Source organism: Hordeum vulgare, chromosome 6H (genome assembly GCF_904849725.1).
Source record: "Hordeum vulgare subsp. vulgare chromosome 6H, MorexV3_pseudomolecules_assembly, whole genome shotgun sequence".
Lineage (NCBI taxonomy): Eukaryota > Viridiplantae > Streptophyta > Magnoliopsida > Poales > Poaceae > Hordeum > Hordeum vulgare.
Window position 1 is genome coordinate 46,581,422 of NC_058523.1, and position 8,372 is coordinate 46,589,793.

The 8,372-nt window shown below is 49.8% G+C and overlaps 1 long non-coding RNA gene across 1 annotated transcript; it reads right to left on the minus strand.

The window, feature by feature from the left end:
- Positions 1-1,504: 1,504 nt before the first annotated feature.
- On the minus strand, positions 1,505-2,156 carry LOC123404274. Its single transcript, XR_006611712.1, has 3 exons — positions 2,091-2,156; positions 1,708-1,993; positions 1,505-1,565 (listed from the first exon to the last, which is right to left on the minus strand). It is a non-coding gene; the product is annotated as an uncharacterized LOC123404274 (long non-coding RNA).
- Between the last annotated feature and the right edge of the window lie 6,216 nt (positions 2,157-8,372).

An 8,372-nucleotide genomic window follows, 5' to 3' on the forward strand; every position in this document is an offset into this window, starting at 1 on the left:
GAAAGGACATGAAGAGCGATGGTTATCAGAACTCCGGGGTAACGATGGAATCCTACACCGGTAACGACAAGGACAGATACTACGGAAGGATCGAGGAGATCTGGGAGCTGAGCTACGCTGGAGAGAAGGTCCCGATGTTCCGTGTCAGATGGGCCAAGAGCGTCATAAAAGAAGACCGGTATTTCACCACCATGGTTATACCCGAAGCCAAATCCAAGACCGCGGGCGCAAACGTCACCGCGAAAAATGAGCCATGGGTACTGGTTCCCAAGTGGACCAATGCTTCTTCATTACCGACCCGCCAAAGCCCAGTCGTGTTGTCGTGAGGAGAGGCAAAAGGAAGATCATCGGAATGGATGGAGTCGCCAATGAGCAAGACTTCGACAAGTACGGCGACCCGAAGATGGAACATGACGACGATGATGAAGTACCAGCATACACCACAAGAAGAAGCAGGACCACCCTACCTAAAGGACGTCCGTTCAAGAGTAGAACTCCATTTACGAAAAATAAGGGCAAGAAGATTGTGAACAAATAGCTAGCTAAGATCGATTGTATTTAAATTTGATGATATTTTTTCATATTCAATATGAAAAAATATTGAATATTCATGAGGACACTCGATCTCGATCCCCTCCATCTCGATCGCTATCACCCCCCGCAAGATCCCCCTCGCCGCCGAGCACCCCCCACACCCTCCCCCGCTCCACCGCACTAGATGTTGTTGTGAGGCACTAGATATTCATAGGCATCTAATTGCAAACATCAAAAAAAATACTAGACATCTACTTGCAAACATAAAAAAAATACTAGGCACTTCTCAAACCAAGGTGCAACCAGCACAAGAAAACAATGCATAGAAAAAAAGGAAAAAAAAGAGGGGGGAAGAGGATTCGAACCCGCAACCTCCTGCTAGGAGGCAAAACCCACGGACCACTGCGCTGCTACTTCGGAGGTTAACAACATAGAGAAGGCGCACCTCATATACATGCGCCATTACTATATAAAAAACATTCTAATGGCGCACCGCTCAGGGTGCGCCATTCCTAAGCCGGGTCGCGCCCTCCTCTTCTCCCGCGGCCTCCCCCTACCCCCTTTCCACCAAACAGCAGCGCCCGCCGTCTCCCCGCTCGCCGACCGCCGCCGGACCTGCTTGCTTTCTTTCTTGGTTCGTGGGATTCGGCCCGGGTTCCGGCGCCGCCCGACTCGATCCAGAGGGCCGCCGCCCAGCCCAGCCCAGCGGCCGCGCCGGAGGCGTGGGGGATTCCGATTGGACTTCTCCTCGCGGCGCTGACCGGCGGCTTCCGTGTTCATGGTTGGGCTTCGACGAGGTGAGTAGCAGAGCACCACCGACGGCTCCTTCTTCAGATTCCGGTGAGTCGTCTTCCACCTCTCCCGTTCATCCCCTTCTCCTCGCGGCAGTGACCTAGGGTTAGGTTTAGGAGCTCAGAATCTCTCGCATCGCTTTGGGTTTGTCCACCACATTGTGCAATCCATAACCAAATGTAACAGCATCAAAGTAGCGGTCCGTGAAAGGTAAATCAAGTGCATCGCCCTCGATCCATCTGCGACAAAGCATGTCTTAGCTAACCACATAGGTTGTTAAGCTGATCGAAAAAAAACACATTCTGCATATCCTAATTGAAAAAAAAATTGCACGTAAAAGGAACTTCAGAATTCCCAAGCTCTCACATTGGGGGTGCTTACTTGATGTTCTTGTAGCAAGCCTTCCATCGCTGGTCCTGACGGCTAGCAGCAGTTTGTAGTTGCTGCCCTGAGAAATCGACGCCCATCACCTGTGACATTCGAGAGAGGTTGGTACCATGAGATTGACAACCCAAATAAGATTGCTTGGATATTCTGAACCCTGAAGCCAATCCGACATTTCAGCAGAGCACCGACCTCTCCGTCCAGGTCGACCTTCTGAGACAGAAGGAACGCCAAATCCCCGCTCCCGCAGCAGAGATCAAGAACCCGATCCCCTCTCTTCGCCCTGATGTTCAGAAAACAAAAACAAAAAAATTCCCACCAACCAGTTGTCTTCTGAACTCACATTGCTGCGACTAGCACTAGTGACGTACAATACATACTTGGACCAAGAGACGCAGATGCGCTTCCACGTCCGGTGCTGCCCCAGGCTGAGCACGTCGTTGAGCCAGCTTTTTTGAACTGCCCCGGTGTCGTCATCGCTTTCTAAGTGACCGTGTCATGGTTTTGGTTCTGTTTTTAAAGAGGAAAGCCAGTTTTTTTCAGGCTTCAAGAAAATAATTTCCCAGAATATTACTGCTAAGCCCAAGCTTGTTAATCGGCATGTACTTCTCTGTGATATATTGCTAATGTCTGCTCTGATGTGCTTGGTATTGTAAAGTGTCTTTTTTTTCTACATCAATAGCCTTTATGCATCCAAGTTATCAAACTATGTGAACTAGAGAGAATTGATCATTACTTTTCTGAACTATTGCAGAAGTCTCAATAGTTCTTTCAGGTCCGTACATTGAAAGGCTTGTTTCACAAATAGAGAGAGGCTTAGCTCTGGATCAGGAGCAAGACCTTTCCAGCTTATACCAAGCTCAGGTCTGGTTGGTGGTTTAAGTTGCAAATCTAAGGTAACATCAGCTGCTCCACTCTTATTAGAAAGTTGATATGCATTCGATGGTTTCAGAGTATTGTCAATATTTAGACTCAGCTGACTGCTGACTGAAGAAAAGTGTGCCACTGAGGGAACATGTGCTTTCTAATGCTGAAAGATTCTATGATGGGGTATGTTCAAGCCAGCCTGCATTGTAGGCAAACCTTCAAGTTGATCAACCGGGTCCGGTGATACATTAAGATCTAAATTAGATAGTTTTCCCAAGCTAGCGTTAGAAGAAGATTCTGTGCCACTTGTTGTTTGCACATCCTTGGGAGGTCTTGCTGAAGGAAAAATAGAAAACCCCTGATCTAGTTTCTCTCTCTTGACAGGGGAACTTGAGTTGATTTTGGCATTCTGACGAGACGCTAACTGTAAATCTAGAGTTAGAAACTTGTGACTCTGTGATCTTGCAACGGGAGCAATACTCCCTAGTCTACCACTCTCTCCACAAGAGGGGGTCTCATTTGAGCCATTAAGTAGCACGCCTTTCTTCTCGTTCGTTGCTGGAGTAAAACATCTACTGGGAATATCTGATTTAGATCTATTCAAGACAGGCTCATTGCTAAAGACCAGCAACTACCAAGTAATATTTGCACATAGGTTCTTGAAACTCTGTAAAACAAAAACTCATACTACTAACTAGTTATGCCCATGGTCAGCCACCGAACCCGATGCTCCAAAACCAGAATTGGCAATGTAGTGGAGATGTCATTTGTTCTACTTCCATCACCCCCTGGGCTTAAATACATATAATGTGACTCTGCCCGCTTATTTCACTAGCATTGATACAAGAGGCTTATTTCACTAGCCTGCCAAGATTTCTTGCAGATTTCATATTTAACATGTTGTATTTAACCTTTTTTCTTATCAGTTTCATCCTTATATGACTCTGCAACATAATAAAGGTGGTTCAAGAAAGTTGTGCACACGCAAGAAAGTTGGTAGTAGTATTAGTAGTTTGGGATATTCGTTTCTGAGCCCGGGCTCACCCTTCTCCGAGCTCTCCGACCATCGTGTCGTGATGATTTTGCAGGTACCCCGAGAGGCCCTTGAGTTTGACGGAATGTCGATTAACTTCCGTTCCGGCAAATTCGGGTACTCCATATGTCCTATTTTCAGCAAAGGTCATGCTGAAATTTTCCGTGAATTTTAGCACGACTTTGCTAAAAATAGGACATATGGGGTACTTGCGACTAATGCATGGCCCAGGGTATCTTATTACCTAATTAAGTAGGATCAACTGCCCCTTTATTCTTGCTGCATTAAACCATAGGTGGCAATAGAGCCAAGTGATTAGGCCCAACTTTTTGACCAAACTTTTTTCCTATTTAGAGCGAAACATGGCCCACAACGATGAGGCCGGCGGTTCGGGCAAGCCATTCTGGGAGCTATCCCAGGAGATGGAGGAAGAACCTCACCGCTATGAGGACGCCGCGGAAGACACCGATCCTGAGTACACAACCCCTAGTGGCGTCGGGGATGACACCACTGATGGTGCCGCCGAGGATGCCACCACTGATGATGGCAGCGCACGCACAGATGGCAGCCAATCAAAGAGGCAACGGAAGGACCGGCGCCCGAACGTGCTCAACACCGTAAAGGAGGAATTTACTGAAGTGAACTCCGACGGGTATCCAACGGCGCCCAAAGAAATAGTCAAGGGGCACGCGGTTCAGCTCGGGTGCATTCTCCGGAGCACTGTCTCGATCAACACCGAGAACCTAAGGCATAAGGACCAAGGGAATTTGCGCAACCTCCTCTTCACGAAGCTGCACGAACGATACAAGTTCCCCGGTGACGTCGCAAACACACGCCTCTCAAGGAATAAAGTGAACAGTGCCGCCCTCACGAAGATGAGCAAGGCCCTGTCTACTTGGAGAAGCGTGGTGAAGAGAATGATTGACAAAGGTGATAGTTATGAGAAGATCAAGGCGAAAAATCCTTCGACCAGCGAAGATGACTACAAGGAGTTCAAGATCAAGTGCGAGAGCAAGGCAACCGCGGAATCAAGTCAATGGGGGAAAGAAATGCGGGAGTTGAACTTAGGGGTCCACCAACTCGGTCCCGGCGGTTACAGAATGGCGGAACCTATATGGGACAAGGAGGACGCGGAGCGTGCCGAGCAAGGCCTACCACCCTGCTTCGAGAAATACGCTGACAAGCAGACCAGGAACTATGTTAGGGCCCAGTACAAGGTGGACCCATTAACAAAGGAGCTTACCACGAATGCGAAGACCAGGGCGCTTGAGTGTGTTCTGGTAAGGAATACACCCCATGTAATTAGCTCCATATGGTTGCATTCTAATTAATGAAGCCAAATTTCTAAATGGTTCATTCCTTCCGCAGGACACTGAAAGCAGTAGAGCGGGGTCGTCTCAGAGCTCCCATTGGGACACCAATTTAAATAGGGCGTTTAACATAATGAAAAACAAGGATAAGTCCAGTAAGCCGTCGTCAGCTGGTCGTGTGGCCGGCAAAGGCTTGTCCACGAAATGGTCGTCATACTATAACGCTGGTGGGCAAAAGGAGAGAAATACCAACTTGGTAAGCCAGTCGCGCGAGGTTGAAGAACTCAAGGCAAAAGTGGCGTGGATTCTGGAGATGGTCCAAGAGCTAGTGCAACAGCAAGTGGGAGGGGTGATCACCGCCATTGTGCCTACCTTGATTGAGGGGCTGCAGGCGTGGATTGCGGGCGGCCAACAGGGGCCGCCCCCGATTCCCAGCTTCACGGCCAACAACTCGCACAACGCGTAGGCGACGCCATTGGTGTCTCCGGCGCCGGCCGGCACCTCGGCAGCAAGCGGCCCCTCTGTCACTTGCACGCCCGCCGTTGGCGGTGCCTCGACATTAGCCAAGCTTGACGCCATCATGGTAACTAAGCCTCTCTCGGCCGATGACTTCATCTCCTTGCCTTTGACTGGGCATCCCCTGACGCCCTACATGTTTTCGCAGGGCGCCGGCGCCGACGTTCCATGCACTCTCCTGCACTTCATGGGCGGCGAGTTGATCGATGTCGCCAAGGGCAGAATCGTTCAACCGGGCAACCCCACGTTCCACGGTAAACCGATGCCACCCACCACATATAGGGTTCAACTGGTTCGGGTGCTGCCAGGCTGCGATGACTTGTTACCTCCGTTCCACCCCCTTGGGGCCGACATAGATGATGTGATGACCCTCAGCGCCTGCTTAAGCTGGCCCTTGCTTTGGCCGAAGAGCCAGATTCGTTTGGGGGCGGGGGACACCACCCCACAGACAACACCGCCAGTCGTGCCGGCGCCAAGCCATGGCAAGACCGCCGCAATGCTACCGGACATGCATATGGCACAGGATCCGGACATGCATATGGCACAGGTTCCGGATGACGACGATGAGTACATTTACCAAGGTCGATAAGTACTTTGCCGAACATGGGTATGGTGAGGAATTCTTGGGGCCTCCTTCTCAAGAACCCAACCCTGCAAAAGACGACCGCGATCTAGTTGGTACCGCGGAGAAACCCAATTGCAACAGGCGTTGTCTGGCGTTTAGTTTTGAGGAGACGCCTCCAGCTGCCGCCTTCACCGAGCCTCGGATAGCCGAGGTGCGAAATATTGTCAGCCCCAACTCACTCAAGAAGGTGGTCTCTGAGCAGATGAACTGGATCCCATTACATCAGCAGAAGAAGGGACAGAAAAGAAAGACTAACAAGGGTGCGAGCCAGCCGGCACTGAGTACGATCCGTGCTCTGGACGGGCCACCTTCACCTAAGGATATCTCGAGGAGGGTGCATGTGGCGGGTAGGCCGACGCTACCAACTAATCTGCTCAATGCTGCAACCGGTGCTATCCGGAGTCTGCATGACAGTGTTCTTTGTTTGGAGAAGCGGTGTCTCTCCGAGAATAATGTGGCATACCCGGTTTTCGTGGCCAAGGTGCCATAGGGTAAGGGCTTTGTCGATAGCGCCATCGGGGGTATGATCGTCCTACGGTTTGCTGACATCTTCGCTATGTTTAACCTTCATCCGCTGCACTACACCTTTGTTCGGCTATTTTCGCTGAGTATGGAGATGCAGATCATTAGAGACAAGACCCCGGACCTAGTGATAGTCGGCCCCTTCTATATGCGTGCCAAGATCTTGGGCAGCGCTGGGGACCGGCAAGTCGCGAGTTCATACCTCGAAGGCGTCATTCTGGCAAACTCAGAAAAGGATAACTTCCTCGTGCCTTACTTTCCCTGGTAAGTTATCCCCTCATCGCCACGTAACATATGATTTCTTAGATTTTGATCGTCCTTTTTTTTCTAACATTCCGTGTTTTGTGCAGTGACACACGTTGCACACTCATCCTCTTAAGCCTGAAATATTCCACGGCCACGTATTTCGACTCGGACCGCCAGTCAAAAAAAGACTACACAAATATCAAGACAGTTCTTGATGAAGCTCTTCCCGGCTACGCCACATCTGGAGGCACCTTCAGCAGGACAAGTCTCAGGCACGGCAAACACGTGTTCACCCACAATACGACGTTCGCCTGCGTCAAGCAGCCGCCTGACAGTCAGAAGGATGCCTACTATGCCCTTCATCACATGCGGATGATCATACGGGACAGTAATCACCTTCGGCTACAAAATAATCTCAAAGATTGGGCCGCACGCTTGTCGGCAATCCAGGATGCGGACATCAGACAAGAATTCTTTCGCATCCAGTCGGAGTTTGCGGAAATCATCCATCAAGATGTCCTTCATACCTCGGGGCAGTTCTACCTCAGATCTCCGCTGTCCAATAGTGAGATAGATACAATGCTACAAATGTAGGCTGACAACGACCGCAATTTGATGACCATCACGAAAGACGGCGGCTTCATCCACGTTCCCGTGAATCGCTACTAATTCATGTTGCAATATTAAACTTTAATGAACTGGTATGTCTCTTTGGTTTGGACAGTCGTTCAACTTATATATAATCGATGCTATTTATTAGTAGGACCATGAATCGTGCTGCTATAGTTGTAATATTAAACTTTAATGAACTTGTATGTCTCTGTGAATTGCTACTAACCTTTTGTTTGGCTAGTGCATAGAGATGCCGTCGTATGTCGTGTACAAGGGTAAGGATCCCGGAGTCTACGACGACTGGGAGGAGTGTCAGAGACAGGTTCACCGATTCAGCGGTAACAGTTACAAAGGGTACACCACAAGGGCGGAGGCGGAAATTAGATACGCGCACTATCTAGCGGGAGAGAGGAGGGAGCGTTGGAGGAACCGGATGAAGACCAGTTTCATTGCGATTATGCTCATCGTGATGACCGCAGCTGTTGGGGATATTACCTGTGGATGACCCGCCCTAGTTGGGCCGGGTCATCCATTGGGCGATTCACCCAAACATTTAAGTTGGGCCTCGTTGTGGCCGAATCAAGGTCGTATGACGGTTGTGGCTCTTGGAAGGTCTCCAAGCTCCGGAAGATGGCGACTTAGAAACCATAGGGGTCACGAGTTGTAGGAAGGAAAGAATCCTTGTAAACCCTAGGGGATCGACCTGTATATAAAGGCGAGTCCCGGGGGACAGAGGGGAGGTTAGAAATCATCGAGTGCTAGGTTTAGGCGAGTTACGCCTTCCTTGTAATCGAATCCATATCAATATACACCAAAGCAGGATGTAGGCTATTACCTCTTCAGAGGGGCCGAACCTGGGTAAGTCGCCGTGTCTCTCCCGCTTAACCCCTTTGAGTCGCCACCATGGTGTGATGGCTCCAGTACTAAGTCC